Here is a 14,235-nt window from a genome sequence, read left to right on the forward strand (position 1 = left end):
TTCTTTTTAATTTAATTTTCCGTATCCTTGCTGGGCAGCAGCCAAACGACGTCGTTGCAGTCTGCTCAACCAGTAGATGGGGCTGGACTCACAGGCGACCCAGCCCAACTTAAAGATGGCCAGTCCTTTATGTTTCTTTATTTCTTCTTTTTTTTTAAAAAAAAGAAAAAAAGCAAATTAAGAATAGGTAAATGTATTTATGTAGAAAATAAATTTAATAAAAAAAAAGTAAAGAGAGAGATAAAACTTTATTTGAAATCCCCTTTTCAAGTCATGTTTATAATTAGGAGCATAATTATAAAAAAACGACTCAAAATTTAAGTTAACAATTTTGTTTCAAGATTTTTAGAAAATAAAATGATGTGATTTTGTTTTTTAAAATGAAAATATATTATTTTGATAAAAAAATTCTGGTTTTAAATAAAACATGCTGCAAGTTAAACTTTAAATAATTAAATTGAATTGTCAAGCTAAACCGAATTTTATAACTCTGATTAAGAGCTAATAAAGAGGTTAAAACTAATTTTTATCTAGAAAAGAAAAGGTAGGAATTGAATTTACTCAAAAAAAATTAAAACAGCACTAATTAGTATCTATTACAGGTTGCAACACTTCAATTCATGAAAGAAATCAGATTCCACCATAATTAAAGCTCAAATACAATACATTTATAATACAATATGTTCTTCACATGTTTACATGATAACTATTTTTTTTTCTAATTAACAAGGCGACAATTCCTCCTAACTTCACCATTAAAACCTGTAAGAGGGCTAATGTTTCCCATCTTAACCATAGACTTGGCAAAATGCTCATAGAACAGGCCCTCATCTTCAGCATTTCTCTTAACCAACTGAATAGTCTTGCCATCCTTTCCTGTATAAAGCACTTCATTAGAAGTGAGAAGCCCTTTGCCCCAAAGTAAGAGCTTGAAGTGAGAGTTGTCTAATTTTGCTGAAGAGGCCAAGTCCAAAGGAGAAAGGTTATCGTCTCTACCTGATCTTGGACATACTGACTTCAGATCTAAGAAATAGTTTTTCTTTAGAGTCTGATCTGGTTGGTTGTTTCCATTTTGGTTTTACAGTCTCTGTTTGAAGGTCACACACCTTGCCACCCCAATTGTATGCCCTCCTGAAACATGGCATTTTTCAAATTAATCAAAAGATTCAGAATAATTATTAATGTGTCTTTGTTCTGAAGGGATGGGAAACAGATACTAACGATAGCTGAAGGATGTGTATGTGTTCTAACCTTAGAGAGCAGCAAGGTCGACCTCATTAAGGCCTTGACGCTTGAAAAATGTTATGAGGTTTTGGATAGTAGAGTTGAGAGTGGGAATGTTGTTGTTTGAGCCACTCAGGTTCGCAGTCTTTGTCCTTTCTTCCTAATGGGAGTTCCCAATTGGGTCCACTGCTCTGTACCAAACCAGTGTTTGTTAGCAGAAAAAGGGGTTAATAAGCCAAGGAAAGCTTAGAGAATTGGAGATTTTGCTTACTATCACAGTTGAGGCACGAGCTGCCAAGGCGAGAATGTCCGCACAGGAGACAGTTTGAGAGCATGCTTCTGTTGGGAAATTCCAGAAATCAAACACACACACATTTACGTGGTTCGGCAACTTGCCTACTCCACGGAGCTACTGGTTTGTATTAATCAATCAAAGAAACAATACAAACAAGGAGGAGGAGAAAACTCTTCTCAACTCAACTTTACTCACTCTAGCTCTCTCTATTTCTCTGTTCTTTACGCTCTCTTCTAGGACACAAGCCTCAGCTCTTCAATGTGTCTAATTATAGACTAAGCTGGGAGCAAGAGATCATGGCCACCATGAACTTCCACTTTGTGCTAAGTAGGAGATGGGTTGTTCCCACTAGTATATAGTGGAGGTGGGGCATTGTTTGTCTCTATTATACTAACAATCTCCCACTTGAAGACAAACAATGAAATTATCTTTTATCCTTTAAGACCAACTGAAGTTTTACACAACTTCAGTTTATCAAGTGTAAAAGATAATTTCATTGTTTGTCTCAAAATGAGAGATTGTTAGTATAATGGAGACAAACAATGCCTCACCTCCACTATATACTAGTGAGAACAACTCATCTCCCACTTAGCACAAAGTGAAAGCACATGGTGGGAACAACTTATCCCACTTAGCACAAAGTGGAAGTTCATGGTGGCCATGATCTCTTGCTCCCAGCTTAGTCTATAATTAGACACATTGAAGAGCTGATGCTTGTGTGCTAGAAGAGAGCGTAGAGAACAGATAACAGAGAAATAAAGAGAGTTAGAGTGAGTAGAGTTGAGTTGAGAAAAGTTTTCTCCTCCTCCTTGTTTGTATTGTTTCTTTGATTGATTAATACAAACCAATAGCTCCGTGGAGTAGGCAAGTTGCCGAACCACGTAAATGTGTGTGTGTTTGATTTTCTGCTTCAGTAGAGGCAATAATATTGTCGCACCCGACATCGCGGCAACCCTAAAAATATTAATAATCTTGATTTATGAAAAAAGAACAGATTTCTGGCATCTGGTTCTTTTAGGGAAAATATCTTGTTTAAGGAGTCGCCACCTAATATTATGGTCACTAGGAACCCTAACTGGTCAACAAAGATTCTATGGTACGAGACTGGTTACGTAAAAGGGAAGATATTATCACCCCTTAAACGTTCTGCCTGAGGCAGACTGCATTGCTGATTTTGTCTTAAATTGCTAAACATTTATTCGTTTATGTTATGATGATTTGTTTATAATATTCCTGACTCTGGCGCCAGTGAATATTCGATCTCGAATAATTCCAACTCTGGTGTTGGTAAAAATTCCACCACAAATAATTCCAACTCTGGCGTTGGTAAAAATTCTTAGCTGCAAAAAAAAAAACAGTATATTTTCTTTTCTTTCCTTTTTTTATTCCCGATCCTGATATCAGTGAATAAATTGACAAAAATATATTTTTTCTAAGACATGCAAAATTTTTATTTCTACACTTTCTATTTTTTTATTTTTATTTATTTTTATTTTTTTATATTTTTTGGGGCTGGGCCCAGCTCAGCCCACATGGGCTGGGCTAGACCCAGCCGGCCCGGCCTAGACCCAGCCGGCCCGGCCCGGCCACTGGCTTGGGCCAGTGGCCCGGCTGGGCAAAAGAAGAAGAAGCACGCGTGAATTACTCACGCATGCTGGCAACAGTGCTAGTGTAATTAAAAAGGAAAGATGAGGGAAGAAGAGTGCTACTGACCTGCACCTTGAAGACCGAAGATGAAAACTCTGGTGACGACTTGGCCGAGCAACGTCGTCTGTGCTACTGACCTGCACCTTGAAGACCGAAGATGGAAACTCTGGTGACGATCTGGCCGAGCAACGTCCTCTCCCTTCTTCCGCTTTATCTCTTGCTTTCTTCTGCTCTCAGGATTCTCTCCCTCTCTCTCTGTGTATCTGTTTTTTTCTTTGTTCTTCGTCCGTGGGTTTTATTTTTCCTCTGTTTTTCTGTGTTAGTTCCCAGTCTTCATTTTTTCTTCATCTCCCTGTGTGCTTCCCCTGTTTTCCCTGCTTTTCTTCGGTTTCTTTTCCCCTCTCTCTGTGTATTATTGCTTTGGATTTGTGCTCTGCTTTTTCTCTCTTCTTTGCTCTGATTTTCTTCTCTGGTTTTTTGTCTGGGTTTAGCTGAAGTTTTTTTCTCGGTTTCTCGTCCAAAATCCCACTGTTTTCCCCCCTTTCACTCCCCAGTTTTTCTTCCTTTTTCCTCCCCCCGTTTTCTCTCCCTCCGCGAGGTTGCCTTCACCCGGTTTTTATAAGGCCAGAGACAGCCCCCGGTAGTGGTAACGGTCAGCAATAATGGCGTGAGGCGCTCCATTCAATGGAGAAACGTTTCTGCCATTAATGGCGGAGCCGTTGCAGGAAGAAGACAAGCGAACGGTCGCCTGCAAAACGGCTCCGTTTCCAATTCTTAAGGCTGCTTTCAATTTGGTCCTCGGAATTCTTGAAATTTTCGTAAGCAAGCCCCTGGATAAACTTTAATTGGACCCCTGCAGTTCTGAGCTTTTTACAAAACAGTCTTTGGACTCTAATCTGTTGCAATTTTGCCCCCAATTAACCCCAAACTTTGGTAATTCTTCAATTAAGTCCCTGATTTCATTAATTAAATTAAATTCAAGTCCAATTGAGTCTCAAAACTTATCAATTTTACAATTAAACCCTTAATTGGATTAATTAAATCAATTCCAAGCTCAATTAAGTCTCAAAACTTATCAATTCTCCAATTAAACCCCTAATTGGATTAATTAAATCAATTCCAAGTTCAATTAAGTCTCAAAACTTATCAATTCTCCAATTAAACCCTTGATTGGATTAATTAGATTAATTCCAAAGTTTAATTAAATCCCAAAACTTCCAATCATGTTGCCTTTAACCCAAAATTTAATTCATTTTTCATTTATTTCATTTTACTTGTTTTTTCATTATTATCATCATTTTTTATCCTTTTCAGTAAATAAAATAATAATAATAATTAAAATAAAATGATCAAAAATTGGGTTATGACAAATATCTGCAAATCTTGTGGTTATAAACAAGGTGCCGGTTTTCTTTCCACGAGCCAAAACCATGGCTCCCTTCGATACCTTCCACATACCTCCAGAAAAAAAGATTGAATGACCACTATCGTCAAGTTGTCTAACGGAGATCAGCTTCTTCTTTAATCCAGGAACATGCCTTACATTTTGTAAGTTCCATATAGATCTATTCATTGTCTTGATTTGCACATCTCCTATACCCATAATATCTATTGGTTGTCCATCGGCCAGATTAGGGGTGAGCAAATTCGGTTCGGTTCGGTTTTTACCCAAAAAACTAACCAAAATCAAATTTTGAAAAACTTAAAAATTCAAACCGGACCCGAACCGGAACCGGTTCAAACCGACCGGTTTCGGTTCGGTTCGGTTCGGTTTTTTTATCAGAAAAACCGGAAAACCTGTATTATTGTTTTTTTGGGCCTTTTGGGCTTTTTCGGGCTTTTTAATGGGCTTTCTGATGGGTTTTCTGATGGGCTTGTAATTAATGTAAATATCATCTAATTTTGTTACAAAATTCTATAATATATTTAATATTTTTTTTCACTAAATATTCATTTATATTAAATTATTAGTGCTAATATTATGTTTAATATGTTGAACATCTTTCTAATATTTATATTTTGGAGTTTGGACTCCGCATGCATCAAAATTTAAATAACACACACACCAAATTAAAATTAAAATTACAAAGCATTGCCTTCAAAATGGGCTTAAAAAAACAACAAATAACATTGCCATAAAAAATAAAATACTTCATGCAAAAAATATAAATCTTCATTGTGCACATCATCTCAATCAAAAAGTACAACAAGATGACAAGAACATTGCACTTTGATTCCGTAATACCATTGACATCAAAACCTGAAAATCAAGATCTAAAATTATAACATGATAAAATAAATTAGAATATGTAAAAATAAATAGTAGTATTTTACCATCAAAGTAACTTTTGAACTAATTATCATCCGTTACTAAATGTAACTTTCCACCAAATTCTACAAAATAAAAAATTAGACATGTTAGATGATTGCAAACAATTTAATTAATAAATAACAAAATAAAAGGTGCAAATTTCTAAAAAAAATTACCCGACTCAAGGTTTTCGTAGGTTTCAAGATCATTTATCAAGCTTCTAATATCAGTTGGAATTGATCCATGATGCAACTAATTTTGACAACAAATGAGTGCTTGAACAGTTGCTGGAGAGAGAGAACTTCGAAATTGATCAAGTACACGACCACCTGTGCTAAATGCTGATTCAGAAGCCACTGTGGATATAGGAATAGCCAGAACATGTTGTGCAACCTTTGAAAGTATCTTAAATTTCAAAGCATTACTTTTCCACCAACCCAAAATATCTAACTTATCATCATTAGGATCCTCACAACCTTCAATCAAATACCTCTCAACCTCATTTTTATTTTCCACACTATCCACCTCCAGCAAATGTCTTTTGAATCGAGCCAAAGTGTTAACATCTACCTCCACATCATCAATAGCATTAACATCCTGTTTATGCCTATTATTATGCACCACTTCATCAATTTTCAAATAAAACTCATACAAGCTCATCAAAGTATCTTTCACCTTATTTGTTAGCAATTGTGCTTTGTCATAATCATACAAATCACCAAAACAAAATTTCACATATTTCAACTTAAAACGTGGATCTAAGACATTAGCCACATATAATAAAAAATTCTGATTTACTTCACAACCCCAATACTTCTCAAACTTTAACATCATCTTCAATGTCATTCCACTTAAAATACTATCTTTATTTTTACACAATTGCAACAAGTTTGTATGCATGTAAATCAATTCATTGAAGAAAGAATTTGATGTGACATGCAATGAGCCAGAAAATCTCAATGTAACCATATAAAAGATCTTTAAGAACTTAACCAAAATTCTTGCATTTTCCCAATCCTCCAAACCAGGTGGCCCTATGTTTTTTCTATTCCCCTTTGAATCAACCTCCAAAAAGTAACTCATATACCTAAGTTCTTTTTCACCTAACCTCACAAACACCTTTTCAAACTTTTCAGCAGCTTCTAGCATAAGATAAGTTGAATTCCATCGAGTTGCAACATCTAAACACAATGATTTCTTACACTCTATATGCAACTTTTCAGCACACTTCTTAAATGCAAGATGCCTCGACGGTGAAGATCTTACAAACCTAATGGCATTTCGAATCTTAACAACTGAATCATTAATCTCTTTCAAGCCATCACACACAATGAGGTTTACAATGTGTGCACAACATCTAACATGCAAGTGCTCATTTGACAATATATTAGTTGGCCAATCTTTCATCACATTCTTTAAATATGAAATGGTCACATTATTAGAGCTTGCATTGTCTAATGTAATAGTCAACAATTTATCAATCCCCCACTCCAACAAACAATTCTCAATAACTTGGCCAATTGTCTCACCCATATGATTGGAAACTTGACAAAAATTAAGAATTCTTTTATGCAAATTCCAGTCATTATCAATCCAATGAGCTGTTAAACACATATAGTTAATATTTTGGATTGATGTCCATGTATCTGTTGTCAAGCACAATCGTTGACCCCTAAGAGTTGTCCTCAATCTATCCTTCTCTTCAACATAAAGTTTCAAACAATCTCTCATAATTGTAAAACGAGAAGGAATGTCAAATCTAGGTTGCATAGTCCTAGCAAACAATTTAAATCCCCGACCCTCCACAAAATTAAAAGGCAACTCATCAATTATAACCATCTTTGCTAGTGCTTGTCTACATTCATCATAATTATAACCTATTGCCTTAAGACTTCCCACATTTTGTTCTCCCAATTCACCCTTCTCTATCTTAGGTTCTAATACCAAAACCTTTTGTTTCTTATCAATCACAAAAGGGAACTTCTTGCACACTTTTAAATGACTCCACATATTACTTGTGCCATTAACAATAGTATGACATGCATAATGTTTTCCACAATAATTACATTCAGCTCTAGGGGTTTTAGGATCAACATCAAGTTTTGTAAAGTGATCCCAAATTTGTGACTTCTTTTTATCATCAGCATTTCTTTTCCTAGATGTAAGGACTTGAGGTTGTTTACCTTTTGTATCTGTGGTGGATCCTGCATTGGTTGATTCTGCATTAGGTTTTGAAGTTGGAGAAGTAGTTGATGTTGGTGTAGTGCCCGTGGATGAAGCACTTTGAATTTGAGTAGTTTCCATCTGTTATTACATAATGAAAACATGTTAAAAACCAATAATTTATAATAGATTAACAATAATATGACATGCATAAGTTCAGCTGTAATTTTAAAGATTATTTTCACAAGTTAAGTTCTTTTATTTTGGTTGATATGTTGTAAAAAAAATTCTGCTGCTGAGTGCTGAGATTGTATTTTGTAATTTCAATAGACAATAATACAATACAATATATATATAAACATTATTCTCTTTTCATAAAATAAAAAAAATTCAGTTTTCAGACCAGTGCCATTTCTACCAGTGCCAATTATCTGCGTTTTGTATATTAAATTAACATGCAAGAGTTTGTATATTAAATTAACCCTCATTCCGATATTAATCTAGATTCCATTATTTTTTCATTGCTACTAATGACCTTAATAAAACAAGAATTCAGCAAAGAAAAACACATTGTCTCTCTCAGGCCTATATCATTATCATCCATTCATTTCAGAAGCAGTGGCAAGGTAAGTGATATTATCACACTACAAACCAGAACCAGGGCATAAAACCAACACAGATAAACATAAAAAGAAAATCTCAAAACTAATTAATAGCTTCTGTAGAGCTTATTTGAGTTATTTTTGTTTTCATTATTTGCAGGTTATGTTTTATGAAGCCTTGAAAAATTTGACAGGTTATCTTAAAGACTTAAACATCATTTTTCTTGTGATGAAACTAAATTCGTTCACAGAACAGAATCACAGTAATAATAGCCATGAGGAGACACAGCACCAAGCAGGCAAGCATAAACATTGAACATAAAAAAAAACCAGTACTAAATACGGATGATTATACACTATCAATAATTAAATAGAAATTGCTAACAAATTAGTAAAGCAATTTTATAATCAGTAATTTCAACAATTTTTTTTCTAACAGTATCAACAATTTTTTTTTTCTAACAGTATCCAAATTAACTCGAATAATCTAAAAAACATACGAATAAATTCTGACATACATGAAGCAGCAAGCAGAATGCCTTCACTTCAACAGAATCAACACAGCAACTGTATCTTTATTATTTGACCTCTGCATTGAAAAAAAAAAACAAATACAATAAATTAAATAGATGATAAACAGATAAATCTAGGCAAAATACGAGCAGCCATTAGTTAATTAATTAATTAATTAAAACAGAAAAAACAAAATTAAAACTCACTGCTATAGAACTGATTCGGTTTCGGAGTAGTGGAGACTGTGGAGTACCATGTGATCTTGCGTAGATGAAGAGGAACGTCGATCTGTTTATGAGAGGCTTGACTGGTTTCAAACGATGGAAACACAAACTGTTTTGGATCTGTGTAACCGTGTTTCTATTTTCTAAGTCTAAGGAGACTGGAGAGGGAGAGGCGAAGAGGCGGAGAGGCGAGAGGGTGTGGGTGCTCTGGTACGGGGGCGGGTGCTCTGGTTAGGGTTAACGGCGAGGGAGAGGGGGGACGGCAAGGGCGAGGGAGAGTGTTTCTCTGTTAGGGAATTAGGGTTAGCGAGTGGAGAGAGGCGAGAGTTCATCGTTTTCTATTTATACCGTCAACACAAAACACTGGTTAGGGACTTTTTTTTTGAACCGGTTCGGTTCGGGCCGGTTCAACCGGTTCCTGCATTATAAAATCGAAAACCGAACCGAACCGGGATTTTTTCTAACTATTCTAATCGGTTTAATTGGTTTTTTTTCTCGGTTCGGTTTTTTCGATTAATTTTTTTTCGGTTTTCTCGGTTTATTTGGTTTTCCGGTTTTTTTGCACACCCCTAGGCCAGATAGACTACACTGTGATCTCCAGCAACATAGTTTTGCATCATTTCATGGTGTGGTGTACAGTGGAATGAAGCACCAGAATCAAGAATCCAATCATTAATTGGACTTTGTACAGCAAGAATCAAAGCATTTTGTACCTCATCTGTGGTAGCATTCGCAGAGTCAGCTTCAGGTTTTTTCGGTTTTGTGCAACTCCTCATGTAATGACCAGGTTTGCCACAATTCCAACATTCAACCTGCTTTCTGGGTCCAAACTTGCTTTTACTTCTGTATCTTGATTTTGATTTATCTCTGGATAAGCCTCTATCCTGTCTCCTCCCTCGAGTGTTGATGTTGAGAGCTGAACCTGAACTTGAACTTTCACCTGAGTCTTTCCTTCGCACTTCTTCAGCCAAAATCAAGTCTCAGATGTCATCATATTTCAGTTTGGATTTTCCAGCTGAGTTACTCATGGCTGTTCTCATACCTTCCCACCTGTTTGGAAGTGAAGCTAGCAAGATGAGTGCACGAATCTCATCATCAAACTCAATCTCAACAGATGACAATTGATTTGTGATGGTATTAAAGTTATTGAGGTGTTGTGTAACAGAGGTGCTTTCGATCATCTTCAAGTTGAACAACTTTTTCATCAGGTGCACTTTATTATTTGCTGATGGCTTCTCATACATCCCAGACAAGGCTTCCATTAATCTTGTAGTGGATTTTTCTTTTGTAACATTGTGAGCAACTCTTCTTGATAAGGATAGTCGGATAATGCCCAAAACTTGTTTATCAAGAAGTAGCCATTCTTCTTCTTGCATATTCTCTGGTTTGCTCCCCAACAAAGGAAGATGAAGTTTCTTCCCATATAGATAGTCTTCGATTTGCATTTTTCAATATCCAAAATCTGTCCCATCAAAATTTTCAATTCCAGCAGCCTTTATTCATCTGCCATTTTTAATAATGTTTGAATTTGAATCTGCTGAATCTAACCTTACAGATGTGTCGGGAATAGCCAAAAACATTGGAAATGACTCTGAAATCACCCAAATCGGACTTTGGATGGCTCAGATCTTATCAATCAAACTTTTGGATTAATGGACGATGTAGATGAAGCCGCGTGTCAGATGAATAGTGTCTGCGGCGCACCGGATCAAACCTCAAGATGATGACGTGGCTAATATGACATGTCAGACACGTAAGCAACTAGGCCCACCATAGATGACGCGTCACAGCCGTGTGGAATTATTGATGATGTGGCATGAGCTGACTGGTCAGATGACGTGGCTGATGCTTGTGCGGAATTGCTGCTATGGCTCCTGACTGGCGGATGCTGTGGCGGGTCAACCTGGTTCAGTTACAGGTTGTCGGGCGAAGAAGGAGCGTGTGGCGCGTTTGTGCGCGTGGGCAGTCCTGACGTCGGCGCGTGTGAGTGCGTGCGGGCATGAAAGACGTCAGTTCTTCACCGGAGTTTCACCAGTGGATGTATATCTTCTTCACCTACATGATGGTATGTATAAAAACACGTTTTGAGAACCTTTATTTCTGGGTTTGGATCAAACACCCTTTTTTTCAAGAACAAGTTCTGATACCAGTTGTTGGGAAATTTTAGAAATCAAACACACACACATTTATGTGGTTCGACAACTTGCCTACTCCACGGAGCTACTGGTTTGTATTAATCAATCAAAGAAACAATACAAATAAGGAGGAGCAGAAAACTCTTCTCAACTCAACTCTACTAACTCTAGCTCTCTCTATTTCTCTGTTCTCTACTTTCTCTTCTAGCACATAAGCCTCAGCTCTTCAATGTGTCTAATTATAGACTAAGCTGGGAGCAAGAGATCATGGCCACCATAAACTTCCACTTTATGCTAAGTGGGATAAGTTGTTCCCACCATGTGCTTCCACTTTGTGCTAAGTGGGAGATGAGTTGTTCCCACTAGTATATAGTGGAGTTGGGGCATTGTTTGTCTCCATTATACTAACAACTTCTTCCAAATTAGCCTTGATTTCATCAACCACTTCAAATCCTCTAAGGGAATTCTTGTTTGGTGCTGAATTCTTCTCACTCACGATCTTTGAACTATCGTCTAACAATAATGATGCATCACAGCCCTGCCAGATCAATAGCATGACAATTTAATAAAGTAACACAGTGCTTATAAATTTGTTCAAGGCCATATGATACGAAAATTTCAAAGAAAAGGTAACAGATTGTGTAAAACGAGGAGGAGGAGGAGCAGAAGGAGAAGAAGAAGAAGAAGAATGAATGAATGCAGCCTTAGCAAAGAGGCAGCCATCCGGGGGTCCTTTGCAATAGCTTTTCTTAACACTGACATAACAGTGTCATTTGCTTGGGGGCATGAAAACTGATAAAACTCAGTGAAAAGACCAAACGAGCCACCGCCAAAAGGACCACCCCAGCCAAAACCAGGATGAGCTAGCAACGTTGTTGATGAGAGGAGAAAAATAGTGACAATGAAACTAAATTTCACTTTACAGAAAGCCAATGATATAAGAGGAATTTCCTTTCGGCTATTATGCTCAAGCGCTCATGGGCATGGCTATGTCCCTGGCGGCTGGCCCTTGGGTAATTGGGTTACAGAAATACCATTAGTCCATTCCAGAAAAATGACAACCACAGGGATCTCAAATCCTCAAAGCTCATCAAATATTAGTAAGATGACTAATTAAAAAATTACTATTAGTGGATTAGCTTGTGCTTTATAGAACTACAATCTACAACGTTTTGACCCTTTCAGACGCAGCACCCCTTGATAATAACATTTTAATCTTTTCTCACGGCATGTCCAAGTCATCCAGCACGTTCTACTTGTATGCTTAGCCCATGAGTTGAGAGCTTATACAGCGATATGGAGACGCAGATTTCCATTTTGGAGTTGCAATACTACTCATTAAGGCAGCAGCCCAACATGGCTTACGTGCAAAATTTACTGGGTCCTCTCCGTTAGCTAAATATTGCACATGCTTGTCTTGCAATGTCGAATTCATAACACAAAGAAGCACACTGCTCTCTTCGATCATCACGATTTGTTACCCTTGATAGTTTGTATGGTACAACAGACATCAGCACTTGCCGACTACAAATCATAAAAACCTTGACAATTTCAGATGTCAACAAGTAGAACTCTTCCTATACGCCACCGCTGCTTGACGAAAGGTCAGCTCAAATTACATGAGCTGTTACTTCAGCAATGACAGTGGTTAAACATTCATGCCGAAACAGAAAACCACAGTCCTTTTCCAAATTTGTTACACTTGGGAAGATACTGAAACTTTCGTGATAGTATCCTGTGCTAGAAGCCTTCATTGAGAGGATGAAGTGTAAAAGAAAGGCCATTTAAAAAAATTGGTGGTCTCTCCCCCATAGAAACAGGAAAGAAATGACTGTCAGATGATTCATACGTACATGACAATTAATGAATGGCATGGATAGTACTTGCAGTTCTACAAGAGCATCAAATACGCTAAAGAGTTATGATTTACACAACTGTCTCATAGGAGTTAGCAACCTTGCAAAACGAAGGGGGACGTGAGCCTTGATCAATGTCCCACTTTCCTAATCAAATGAGTAGAAAGAAAAATTTACGACAAAAATAAAAAATAAGAGGATCAGTTCTCCGTAGAAGAAAATGAAAACAATCTAGAACATACTCACAGTTCTCTCTACCATTCGAACCTGATGTATGATCTTGAGAGGCTTCCCTTTGTCAAATGGAAACAAAGCTTCTACCCATACCATAGAATCCTACAACAAATGAAACTTGTTAAGGTTTTCAAGTGCACTTGAAACTCCAGTCCTGGTAGCAAGAATGAACAGAACTATCCGTTTTCGAAAAACACCATAATGTTTTCACCAACTCAATACCTTCAGTTTTTCCCGAACTGAATTGCAGAATTCTTGTAACCCATCGCCATTCATAGCAGACACGCAAACAACATCTTGTTTTCTCTCTGCTTCCATTTTTAGTTTTTTCACATCACTGACCCTGTCAAGATGCCATAAGCAGCAGTGGCCATGATGTTATCAATACAGAGTTAACATTGCAAGAACCAAAAGTTATCTAGTTGTTTCAAGTGAAAAACCATTGGAAAAGATTCCACAGGGAAAAAACATTCCCGTTCTTCATCTGGAAGAAACCAAACAACACGAGCATCTCGTGTGAGTAAATGCTGCCAGCTTCTGTAAGCCAGGTTGCCACAAACGTTTTGGTTTCATAAACGCAAAAAGTCTACAGTACAAATTGGAAATCAATAATTGTTTGGTTCTGCAAGAACATAATTATGCAAGCCCTAAGCAAGTTGTAACGAAGACTTTTCTTTTCCTAACTTGTTGGACTGACCTAAACCCTTTTTATAGCTGGACCCAGTGTCTCAAATAGCCGATCTTCAGCAAACAATCTGCTCCTGTTAATTGATTCAGAAGTAGTGTACTCTTTCCAGCGTTTGTGTAACCAACCTAAATGAAGTCAAATGCATGACATACCTATAATGTTAGCGGTCGGTCTAAAGAACCGCCCCTGCACTCTCTGGTTTTCTTTCTGTTTTGAAAAAGAAAAGGAAGGATAGATAACAGGATGTTTTTGCGTTTTCTTACCGAAGATACTATAGAGACAGGTAACAGGTACAGAGGCACGCCTATTCCTGTACTGCTTTCTACGTTTTCTAACAGAATCT

General features: G+C 37.0%; 2 long non-coding RNA genes across 3 annotated transcripts; both read right to left on the minus strand.

The window, feature by feature from the left end:
• Window positions 1-646: 646 nt before the first annotated feature.
• On the minus strand, window positions 647-3,746 carry LOC18099675 (uncharacterized). 2 transcript variants are annotated; one of them, XR_008059182.1, is made up of 3 exons: window positions 3,233-3,746; window positions 1,252-1,415; window positions 647-1,131 (listed from the first exon to the last, which is right to left on the minus strand). It is a non-coding gene; the product is annotated as an uncharacterized LOC18099675 (long non-coding RNA). The 2 variants fall into 2 exon arrangements; XR_002981857.2 differs by lacking the exon at window positions 3,233-3,746 and adding an exon at window positions 1,496-1,953.
• Window positions 3,747-12,032: 8,286 nt separating this feature from the next.
• On the minus strand, window positions 12,033-14,188 carry LOC18099676 (uncharacterized). The gene is made up of 2 exons (XR_002981858.1): window positions 13,427-14,188; window positions 12,033-13,306 (listed from the first exon to the last, which is right to left on the minus strand). It is a non-coding gene; the product is annotated as an uncharacterized LOC18099676 (long non-coding RNA).
• Window positions 14,189-14,235: the final 47 nt, after the last annotated feature.

Source organism: Populus trichocarpa, chromosome 5, assembly GCF_000002775.5.
Source record: "Populus trichocarpa isolate Nisqually-1 chromosome 5, P.trichocarpa_v4.1, whole genome shotgun sequence".
Lineage (NCBI taxonomy): Eukaryota > Viridiplantae > Streptophyta > Magnoliopsida > Malpighiales > Salicaceae > Populus > Populus trichocarpa.